The sequence below is a fragment of the Manacus candei genome, unplaced genomic scaffold, assembly GCF_025592945.1.
Source record: "Manacus candei isolate 608988 ecotype Guabito, Panama unplaced genomic scaffold, ASM2559294v1 h1tg000056l, whole genome shotgun sequence".
Lineage (NCBI taxonomy): Eukaryota > Metazoa > Chordata > Aves > Passeriformes > Pipridae > Manacus > Manacus candei.
In genome coordinates this window covers 1096029-1108747 of record NW_026138104.1, presented here as the reverse complement: position 1 = coordinate 1108747, position 12719 = coordinate 1096029, and the positions used below count along the sequence as shown (strand labels likewise).

Below are 12719 nucleotides of genomic sequence, written 5' to 3'. Positions count from 1 at the left end.
CTATTTGCTTTACTACTACTATATTGTTTTAATAGTTCCATAACAAATAAAGCTGTTTTCAAGCCTTGTTAAACCGAGCTATAAAAGAACTAGCTCCAACATACACTCAACATAAAAAAATGATGGAGCAGAATCTGTTAGTATTATTGACTGATTTTTATTTTGAAGGCTATTGCGGAGCAGTGTGGGCTGACATGTTTTGAGATTATGGAAGAATAAAAATTCCCTCAAAATTATTCTCTAAGATAAAGGTATAACACTACTGTTCTTCAAGAACCCAGGTCTTCAATAATTCGGATGGGAATATAAGTTAGACACCAGAATTTTCCAACTATTTGCCATTGTACAATCATGTAATTTGCTCAAAATTAATTTGAGGCAATGAAACTACGTACAGCATCAGAATTTTACCAATAATGACAATTTACCAATAACTAGCTCACTCAGTGGCAAAACCAGTACAAGACCAGTATGGCAGAGTAAAGGGTAATGACAAAAAGAGAAACCACAACTGAGAAAGCTTTGAAAGGTGCCTTAAACTACTTGTAGACTGCATGAGCAGCCATTTCCAACACATATCTTCAATTACTTTTCCTCTCATAAAATATTAACAACTTTTTACCAAAATGGCTTCTGCTGGAGCTGAAAATTGGGTGCAAGATAAGAAGGCAATGCCCACCCATCCCAGATACATCCTGTTCCCTTTAGTACTTTAATGCCAAATGCAAACTAGAAACAGACTGTTCGAAGCCAGTACATTTCACAGAAACCCACACTCTGCTATTAGGGAAAGTACATAATTTTTGCCAATTGATAAAAAAAGTGTCTTGTACAAGCTCTTACCAACAATCCATATACTACAGACTTCGGCAAAAAAATAAATTCCACTGTAAAACTAATCTCTTCTTCCACCTAATTTCTCATCATTCAAGTACTCTCTGATATCAATACTAGCTCTTTGTTCCCCCAACCCCAAAATAATTTCCTATTTGATTTTGTAACATATGTTATTTGCTGCACAAACTCCCTACTTAGCGTTTCCACTTTTCACCCTCAAACTTTACTGACTGGCATTAATCTCATTGAGCTCTAGCAGGCTACAGTTGGGTGACCACTCTGAATTAGAATCACAGAATGGAATGGGTTGGAAGGAACCTCAAAAGATCACCTAGTGCCAAATCCCCGTGCTGTGCACAGGGACACCTTTCACTAGACCACATTGCTCAGAGCTCCATCCAACCTGGCCTTGAACACTTCCAGGGATGGGGTAGCCACAACTTCTCTGGGCAATCTGTTCCAGGGCCTCATCACCCTCACAGTAAAGAATTTCTTCCTAATATCTACGCTAAATCTACTCTCGATTAGAATCCATTCCCCCTTGTCCTGTCACTTTATGCCTTCATAAAAAGTCCCTCTCCATCTTTCTTGTAGGCTCCCTTCGGGGACTGGAAGGCTGCAATTAGGTCACCCCCAAGCCTTCTCTTTTCCAGGCTGAATAATCCCAATTCTCTCAGCCTTTTCTCATAAGACAGATGCCCATTCCTCTAACCAAATTGGTGGCTTTCCTCTGGACCCATTCAAACAGGTCCATGTCCTTCCTGTGCTAGGTACCCCAGAGCTGGATGCAGCACTCCAGCTGGGGTCTCACCAGAGCAGAGTAGAGGGACAGAATCACCTTGCTCGACCTGCTGGTCACACTGCTTTTGATGCAGCGCAGAACACAACTGGCTTCCTGGGCTGCAGGTGCACGTTGCCAGCTCATGTCCAGCCTCTCATCTACCAGCACCAAGTCCTTCTTGGCAGGGCTGCTCTCAATCTGTTCATCCCACAGCCTGTACTGATAACAGGGGGATGCCCTGACCCAGCTGCAGCACCTAGCACACGCTTGCTCTGCATTCACAATGGGGAGACTCTAAATAAGAGGGATGAAGTATACTTTTAATATTCAGTTGGTTAAATTTAAGAGTCTGCTCACAATTATCTTAAAACCCTGTTTTGTTACGTATGGCTATTTGTACCTTTTGTGAATCCACCATGATACACTGGAGCACAGCCATAAAAAGGGTGAAGAAAGTTTGGTGTCTCTCTTTGACATTCCCCACTCCTCCAGAGCGTTTGAGGATGCAATACTCTTAAACTGACCTGCTATATCTAGCAGCCAGGAAAAGGTTATAGGTCAGAAGCAGCAGCCAGGATTTCCAGTGACAGGAAATGGCATCACACTAAGGAATGGCGTATGACCCAAGTGACAAAACATGCCACTACAACTCTCTATTTAAGAACCTACCATTTTAAATCTAAGCTTTTTCATATAATTCCTCTTGACAGTTAAATTTTTGATTACTTTTTGTTTCTTAATCTCTCTTTTCTAAAGTCTATTGTTACTACATCAAGTTTGGGAACCACCCCTTTCCCAAGGATATCAGATTTAATTATTGTGGCCACTATGACTGTGTGTCTTGACTATTAGAGTTTCTTAAACCAGCTTTGCAAGTTCCTTCAGGTTAGGTAGAGAGTGATCTCTCTTTTTTCTACTCCAGGAACAGTTGCTTCAATGACGGTTTAAGTTTTGACTTTAAACCTTGTCTATTATGAACAGTGGTTGAAATTGTCCTTTATTACTGTTTTAGTAAACTTAATTGACTTTACAGCTTCTTCCAGAATTACAGGCTCAATATCCTTTCACTGATCTAGAGGATGGCAGAAGATTCATATTTTCTTATGACTTAAGCTTTGCTTCTGCAGAATAGTCTTGTTTACCCTAAACTTTAGGTTACTGGAGTAATTTTCTGTATTTCCTTACAGACATTGCAGTATCCTAATAATTTGGGATGTTCCAATGTCTTCTAAGACGACTCCCTCATCAGTGTCATTCACCTGTCTACAATTTATCTACAGCCACAAGTACCTTTCATTTTCAATCAAACAGGTTACCTGACTCTTCTGTGCAAATCCTAACTATTCTTGCTGTTGTACTGCCAGGATCTTCAGTTCCAGTCTCATTTCTGTTTGCATGTTTTCACTACTGCATAAACATTTGCCTTTGAAATAACTGACTTCTCTAACAGATGTTTTAATCTGACCAAATAAAATTAAGAAGTAATGAAACCTTCTTGAGTTCTTAGGAACAGAGGCAAAATGAATAATAAGCAGCATAGAACTCAGTAATGCCAGGTAACACTTTTTTTGTCTTAAATGATGTTACAAACGTAGCAATATGATGAATGGGATTCTGTACAATGAAGAGATACAGGTGCTCAGTTCTGCAGAAGTACTGACTTGTCTGGGCCCTTCCAAAAATGCCAAATCTTTTAAGTTTAATGAGACATTTAATTCTGATTTTCAGACTACAGTCATTGATTCCAACCTGTCTGGATATGGGTATTACTGCTTTGATCAAAACTTGTTGCTCGGCTTTTTATAAAAAGCAGAGAGAAACATTAAGGCAACAAATTGATTAGAGATGTCTGCGAGGAAACCACAAAGATCTGTGGGTAGGCCTATCTCCATTAACAATCTTGAAGGTTATCTAAGGATAAACAACGTATTAGTTAAAAGTGCAGATGCTGCTCAATCTCTATGTCATAAAGCTCACAAATACAAACAAAGTATGTCGATAGATGAAGTTAGCAAAACAAGATTCACTTTACCTCTACTTCCTAGTAGAGAAAAGTAATACAGGTCATTAACTTTCACTGAAGGGAGCTGGAAATCAGTGATAAAGGTTCTAGTGCTGCGCTAGCGAGTAACATTAGATATAAACTTTCAATGCTGTACAGTAATCAGAAAGTCTCTAACTGTAGCTCCAGAGGCATTTGCATTTGAAGAAGAGATGTATACAGCACTGAAATGATTGTGTCTGTGATGCAACCTGGAGTTCCAGGGTAAGCACAGCACTGCACAAAATGCTTAGGTGAGTATTTCAGAGGATACATACTAAACTAGAGAGGAATTATTTGTGGTGCTAAAACGGAGTGTAATTAGAAGGAGTGAAACAGAAACTCTGTCAACAGAAGGTCAACAGAAAGTCAACAGAAACTCTGAATCCATATCAGTGAAAAACCTCCTAATGACTAAACTATTTTTATACCCCAGTTTGGTGAACTCAATAGTTGCAGCATCTAAAATGTAAATGGTGAAGTCTCAAATGTGCATGCTTGATAGGACACCTCTGCACAGTCTGCCTGTCCTAATGCATTTTTGTTCATCTTAAATTATGACTTTATGATTTGAACAACCAGAGCTGTTTGAATCAGTGTAGCTCTGTGGACCTTAAATTCACGAGCAGAAACTCAAGCCTTAAATTTGCAACTGGATTACTGGATCAGCTGGAAGATGTGTATGCAATTTTGCCATTAGTAGCAAGTGTTAGGCTGGTCACATAAATGAACAATTAACTATGCATATTGCTTTTCAGAACATAATACAAGAAGCAGCAGAAGCTCCTTCAGCTATAATCTTCAGGTTAAAATACTGTATATATGATGATCCTCTACGGTAAAGTCAGAGCACTTACAGATAAGAAGCATATTTTCTAGAGAATACCAGCTGACTATAATTTATTGAAGGGCTGTCATTTATTATGAGATACATTGATATTCTAGACAGCCACAAGAGTTTTTCTAGAAAAATGATGTCATTACCAGTGAGGGAAACTCAAAAGCAAAAGTCATATATTATACATAATACTGTAAATCTGAATTATCTAATTTTATCTTTAATATGCAACTTAAAAAAAGAAAATCACAGTATATTTATATGATGAGAAAAAGGGGTAGAAGGTCAAAACTCAGAGAATGACAATGTGGGAATCTTACTAAGACTTACTAACACTGATATAATGTATCTACGAGAATCTCACCGTATTTCTCTTAACATGCTGGATTTTATAATAACTTTATTCAAAATGCTGTTGCTAGGCATGTTTAAATTTGTTGTAAATAAATGACTTTCACATCCTACATATATTTTTAATATCACAGTGTTTTTTAAAAATTGTATGATTCTGCATTTCTATGTGTTAAACATTTCCAATTTTTTTTGTAGAAACACTCATAAGGAGTCCAATTCCTTGTCATAATCAGAGAAAGTTAAATGTGACATTCAGTGGCTTTACAGCCTTCCTTTTCTATGGGGAAAGAGCAGAGTGGGCAAGGTTCTCTAAGGCTGTTTCACTTCAGTGGTAGCTGTGTGTCCAAATGAGTCCTCCCCCAAACATCTAAGCACAGTCAGTACATTCCCAACTCCTACTGCCAAGTTAAAATGAAAACGGTCTTAGTTCAGTAATGATTGAGGTGGTTTGCTCTAATCAAATTAAACCAGCCAAATGTTCTTTTCAAAGGTAACTGTCTACTCTGCAGCTGTATGCAAAATACCACATCAAATGTGGAAAAAAAAAAAAGTGATAGAATTCTATCCTTACAGTAGAGCTCTGGCTCCACTGATGAAGAGAAACAAAAGCACCAGTGCAGCTAGGAATTACGATCACAGAAAGCTCCTAGAAATATGTTAACTTAAGAAATGGTGAACAAAGTACTGAAATTTCCAGTTTATAATTAATTGATTTCAGGGACAAGGGAATTCTCTGGCATTGTTAAACAGCAATTTATCACAGCGACTACACTTCAAATAGATATTAAAAGACTAGCCAAAGCTTCACATAAAAGAGAGAAAAAAAATCACACAGGCTTTTCCATTCTAGTTCTCACTCAGTTTCTCTGTTTCTATCAAAATATGTAACATTCTGCACTGACTAATGTTTCAAAAGTCCAAACTCAATAGGTTTCACTTAAACTCAGTATGATTCATCTGCACTAGAACTGAGTTTTCAATCATTAAATACGGGAAATTCCTGCAAAGATGAATTAATGGTTGAGATAGTTTTTTGGGTTTTATTTTCTTTTATTAAGAGAAGATCATCTGTTAATGATAATCCAGAGTGATAAACAGTCAGTGTTAGTATGAACCCTTTTAAAACAGTATGGAACTTTTTGCTTGGTCTGTAGATTGTTTGCTAGGTATGTCATGGGAAATCCACCCTAGAGCAACGCTACAAATATCAGCAAACTGGCACACCCTGCATTTAGGTATGTGAAATCACTTGGTCCTTCTGAGACTAGAAAGCCATCTTCTTCTAAAACCCTAAAAAGACATCTAAAGTATCATATGGAAAAGTGTTGTTAGAATTTTAAGGTTTAATTTCAAAGGGATTATTTAGTGGAGTATTTCCTTCATTTTCTAAGGATGAGACAAATTTTCAAAGGTGAAAGGTAAATAAATAAATAGGAAAACCAATACAATAATTTAGATGCAATGAGGTATTTTGAAAGAGTTCAGAAATCAACAGACATATTTCCACTCTTTGATGATCATCTCATCAAAAGCTTACCAAATGGCGGTTTCCCAAATGGAAAATGTCAAAGTATACAATGGAAAAAACCACTCCTCGGAAAATTCTGAAGTGGTTTATTTATCAATGCCTTACAGTTTAAAGGTATAACTGTTAAACAATCATGCATGCATGATTAAAAGTATTTTTCAGAATTTAAAAAGATATGAAGAACAGGAATAGGTGGAAAAATTTCCTCTCTTTTGAAAGAAAAAACTCAGCTTAGTTATATATGTACATGGGCAAAGTTATCTTTCGATAATTTGTTAGATCATTAAGAAACAAGAGTGAAAAGCAAATCTTCTGTATACAGCAAAGTTTTGGAATGAAAAGCAACTTCTACTTTACTTAGTGTTATGAAATTTCACAAAATAATTTTAAAACTTCAGAACTAAATTACATCACCTAAGAATTACCACAAAGACAAGTAATCACTCTTGATGTCAAATTCACATTACTGCTCCATCACGATAGTTGTATTACTTACTCCGTGCAATTTAACTTTTAATAGAAACATTCTCTAGAAATAAGGCTTTAATCTAATACATGATAAGAATCAGTATCTGTGATTCATATTCTAATGTATATTGTCCCTGAACTCTATTCAGAAAGTCTTAAAATTCAGTGCACTCTTCATGTCATAGGTCTTTCCATTTGATAATGCACTTAGATTTGTGCTAAGCTTCACACAATGGCTTAAATCCCACCAAGTGTACCTGAGTGACTCACTCAGTGCTTTGCTAAGTCACAGCCTCCAGCTCCAGACTACTCTCTTTCAAACATCTGGAAAGCATCACTTTTCCCTGCTTTGATCCACACTTCAGCCAGAGGTAGATAACATGAAGCAAATCAGAAAGTCCCAGTGAATCTACCTTGGTTCCTGCTTGTGAGTGTGGACCATCCATTTTCTTGTCCTTTTCAAGGCTCAGTTTTGAACCCTGGATCCCACTCCATTAACCCTGGGGATGCTGATGCCTCACCTGGCAGTCACAGCCTGCCACCAGCAATCGTGGTAAAATGAGTTGGTTTTCCATTCTGTGCAAGACCCAGCAAAACTAGATCTCTTCAAGAACAGCAGACACAACCATCGCAGATCAAAAGAAGGCAGGGAGCACTGGATATAATCTAAAATGGCTAATATTTACTCTCACAAAGACTGGAAACATGTTTTTCGTAAAAAGCTTAGATTCAGAATAAGATAAAATACTTTTTAGAAAAAGCTCTTGTACTCCCTCCAGAAACTGAATTTCCTAAGGCTCAGAAGTCTATTTTGTATTCAACCCTTCCTTCCTGAGGTGCTCTTATCTTGTCCTGTTTCTGGCAGATCATGTATTCAAACTACATCATCACATCCATAACTAATAAACAATTCATATGGACAGGAAGAATATCACTTATTTTCCCTGTACATGCTCATTCTGTGTATTGTAAGGTTGCAAGCAAATGATAACAGGCCAGCATTCATGCGCAGTCTCTGCCCAATGGTCTCTGTCAACTTAACAAATTTCTCCAAGTCCCACCTACCACCAAACTCTATTCAGTGGCAACCACAACATTCCCCTCTGCCCTCCTGCCATCAGAGAAGCCATATTTCCAGGTCAGCAGTCCCTCCCTCCCCAAGACCTTTGCAGTGTCCCTTCTCACAGTAGCTGGGCAGTGCAGGGACTGTCTCCCTTTCTCTCTGACCACCACTGCTCTGCAGCCTGGAAATGCTTCTCTCCTGCCAAAGCACTTCCTGTCTTCACATCTGCCTTGAAGACCATCCTGTTTGTGTTAGACTAAAATCGATTCCGAGGCTCATTCAGTTTTTCCTTCCCATTACTCATCCACCATTTTTACCTCAGCTGCGATTCATCTGCCACACTAATACTTGGCAAGTGTCAAGTTCAGTTTCTGTTCCACTCCATCCCTGCATCTTATTTTACTCTTTCTGTGTGCAAGACAATCCCTGCAGCTAGCAATGCAGGGGTCACCATTTCTTTGTCTCCTGGGGCCTGCCAGATGCCATATGAGTGGTGCTACACAAAAATAAATTGTATCGCACAAAACAGTGCACTGCTGATGTGCAAGAATGACTTCACGCACTAGAAGTTTAACATTAGCTTGGCAGAAAAAGGAAGTAAGGAAGGAAGCAGAATTCACTAGAGACAAACACCCCCCAAAATAGAAATGTTTCACTTGACAGGATGGAACATCTCAATGATTTTAAGAAGATCATCCTTTAAACTTATTAACAGTACAGTAATAAAGCCAGAAGCCAATATTGGCGTCACCACAAAATGGAAAGAGAAGTAAAATTAACTACTGCCTTTTGAATATTTTTCCCTCTCTATGTTCCTCCATCATTTCATTTCAACAAAGAGAAAAAAGCAAAACAACTACACGTTCAAATTGCCTCGCAAAAGGTCAGCTAGGTATTGATGAGTCGCTATACACATGTTCTGAATGCTTTATCAGGTCAGACAGGGAATGTTAAGATACTTATAAAAAGATACCTTCTAAGTATAGGGAAATTTTAAGCAGCAAACCTTTTATACAGTTCTGGGACCTTTGAGCAAGGTCAAGTAAGTGATGGTCTTTATGTCAGGGTACATGAGGATGGGGGAGTGACGTGTGCCCAAACCCCCCACGCTCAGATTGCCTTGCCAAGGGAAACAGTTGATGGGCTCCATCAAGCACTCAAGTGTAAACCAAGAGATAACATCATGGACCACTAGACTGCAAAAGTAAGGGAAAAGCAGCATGAGAGTACTGCTGTACCTCAGAGGGCAGTTTATGGTGTCATTTATGGATATAAAATAACATAAAACCTTGAACATGGCATAATTGTGCAAATACTCATAACTACTGTGTTCTCCCTCCACTGATTTGTATACCAAAAAGAGTGAGGAGTAGAGTTAACCTAAATCAATCAGCTGGAGCATCTATTTTGCAAGTTAACAGGAAGGAGAGAATTAAGATTTTTAATTCCTTCTTATATGGCTATAATCACCTTGAATGGCAAGATTTCTGACACTTTCTTTTGAAATAATAACCCAGATTAGATTACATTGTAATAGGTCATATTCAATATAGTGTTGGTAATTTTAAAATCGATCACTTACTAACCCATGAAAATACTAAAGAAGTTGTATTTATTAAAAAATTATGAGATAGGAAGCAAAAATACACATCTTTGCAGCTTTGTTCTATTTGCTGAAGCACTGTTAAAACTGTTGAATATAAATAGGATAGAAAACAAGCATGGCAAGAATTACAGTAATCTGTCTTGCATATCACCTTCCCAGAGTGTGAATTCAGTTTGATGGATGATTAAGATTAGGGGAAAATTATTCCTCTGATTACCAGCAGGAGAGAGATAAACTGAATGCAATATATAGCTGAATTTAGCATTATAATCACAAGAAGAATTTTTACAGATATATTGCATCAGGGAATACTCCTAGTTTTACACACAAGAGTTTCCTGAAGCTAATGTGTCATTTACTCCTGGCAAAGTCTGTTCTTTATCTACATATATTTAATTTTGCCCAAACAGAACAGCACTAAACTATGTAAGCGCTGGACCAATTTTTGTCAGATTTACTTATTGTATGTAGTAAAGTTTTAGTAAAGCACTACATCTTATGATCTGAAAGGTGAGCTAGAGGAGCATCTTAATCACCCTACCAGTTAAAAGGGACTTTTCCAAGCCTATGACATACCTAGTTTTAGAGGAATTCACAGTAATATTTACTTTTGAAGATTCTATTTTTAACTTTGGGTTGTGAAGATAAATAGAGTAAGGCGTCCTGGTGGAGAGGAACTCTATACAAAGGGTAAATGTGAACAGGAGAGGATTTTAAGCACATTGCAATTATCCTTTTAACTGCATTTTCCCATGCCTTCCTATACACCATTCTTGACAGTGAAAAATTTTAGATCAGTCCTCAAGGCCTTACTTCCATTATAGTTCAGAGATTTCCACTAACATCACTTTTCTGTTGAATATCTTATTTCCTTTTGCTTCTTTTCTTGCAACTTTTTTCTTTATTCTGCAGTGAAATCTTATTTCATTATCTACCATTGTAAAAGCACCTGTGCTGCAAAAAATGCATCTCTTCATTGTATGACTACAGACTTGGAGCAAAGGAACATGAAACAAACTTCTCATAATTAGCAAACAGTAGCATGGAAAAATATGATAAATATTATGTTTAAAATTATTCTGTGCTATTTAGACATCTCTCCTTTACGTAGAAAATTCTCTTCCAATGCTAATGCCAGGCACTAGGAATCAGTTTTGGCTCTAGCCATTTCTCAGACGAAGTGAATCTACAATCACTATGACAAACCTGCAGTAGCAATGCTGGTCCTGAATCCTGGTTCTACGACCAATAAAGCCATGGAGCTCTACTTCTGCCTGGTAGCACTGGGGCTTTCCTTCTCAAACTGTTCTTCATGTTTAGCACCACTTTATGGTGACAGAGAAGCCCTGGGCTGCTGTGCTCCACATTTGAGTTGAGCATGACACACAGCCTACGTTCATGTGGCTTATGATTTCTGCCACTGCCATCAGCTGATGCCAGAGTACCACAGCTGAGCACAAGGTGTATGCAGCTCATCGCTTTAAAGTCTAGGCTTTGACTCACAGAATGACTACTGGTTGGCATTGAGCAACTCATGGATCACACATGTCACTACTCAGAGGTAACAGATACAACATATTTGCAGTTCCAACTGAGTTCTCTCAGGCTAGTTACCTGTAATATTCAGAAAAAAGCTCAGATATCCCCTCAAAATCAAAAACATTTGCTGTTAAATATTGGTGTTCTTATCCTAGTGCTCTGAAAACAATGTACATTTTAATCCAGTATGCAGACAATGCATTTGGCACTGTTTTTATTTAGTAGCCTGGCCATGACAGCAGCTTCCAGAATGCATGTCCAAACAATGAACATTTTTTGAGCACAATATGTTCAATAATTAAGTAGAGTTAGGTCAGCAACTTAAAACTGCTGATCTTCTTTTACACTATTTCCTTTTCTCTGAGTATATTTACATAATACAAAAATAGATGTTTAATTTCAATAAATTGCAAACTCTTCTGTATTTTGTAACAGAACTGGGCCATTTAAATATTCTCAAATATTTTTTCTATTTTAAGGATATGATTTCAGTCACTCCAAAGGGCTCTACAGATTAAAAACATGCACAAAAGAGGTGAGTTTTTGAATAGCACTCCTCACATTTTAGAAGAGATAATGTTTGAAATTGCTCATCTTCTCCTACTCGTTTGTGGAAAAAGGTGTGCAGCCAAGATCCCAGGCACCACGATTCATCACAGACCAAGTCCTTGTGTCTGAAATGCTGCTTATGGCAAAAAGCACAGGCTTCACAACACCACTACGAGGACCTGAAACACACTTCAGAGATCTTTATATTGAAATTACATTCTCATATTGCTGGTTGAAATACTTACTGCTTTGCAGAGAATTAGTTTTCATTCAAGCTTGTAAAAATATTTGAAGCTTCAATGTATTTATGTAACGATCTGTTCAGATTCGACTGCACTTAAACCAAGCAAAAGAAGCCTGCAGCTGCATGGTCAGTTCATCACATAGCTCTTTGGAAAACAAGAACTTTATTTTCATGATTTTGCCGTATTCAAGACTAGAAAGCTCTTTAAAAAAATCTTTTACTTCACATGGAAAGATCTCAATGGCAGAAAAATTCATAAATATTGTTATGTTGAATTATTCCCAAACAAGGTCTACACTTTCCAAACGTGTAAATGTCTAAACCTGGACAACTGAATCCTCATTTATTCTCATAAATTAATGGGCTGGATTTCAGAGATTTTGAGAACTCCCAATTATCTCTCTACTGCCAAGGAAGAACTCTGTGTGCACTCCTCTGTAAACAGAGCCCCTCGATATGGTGATCAAATATATGTTGTCCACCTAAAGATATCCCCACTTTTAATATTTATTTACTAAGCCCCTGGCATTACTAAGTGGCAGGCAAAATAATGTTTATTAAGCAAATTGCGGGTTTGCTTGATTAGCAGTGGAAGTGTGAGCTGCAGTCTGTATCCCATTGCTCACTGAAGTGAGACTGATGACACGCACTCCATTATCAGTATTTCGGAATACAAACACTTTGCCTATTCAGTTTTGACATAAGTAAGACTGCTACATTATGCTGCCTTAAAATGAACAAAAATTAATTTATCTCTAGCTACTGACTTTTGAGTTTCGAATATTATTTTCTGCCTCATTTTTCCTCTTGCACCTAATAAAACCCCCTCATCTCAGACCCTAAAAAAAGGATTATTACAGGTGCAAAGCAT

At 37.6% G+C, this 12719-nt stretch overlaps 1 protein-coding gene across 4 annotated transcripts in view; it reads right to left on the bottom strand.

The window, feature by feature from the left end:
* CDK6 (cyclin dependent kinase 6) overlaps positions 1–12719 on the bottom strand; it is a 166621-nt gene that overhangs the window by 117059 nt on the left and 36843 nt on the right. The window lies entirely within an intron of this gene.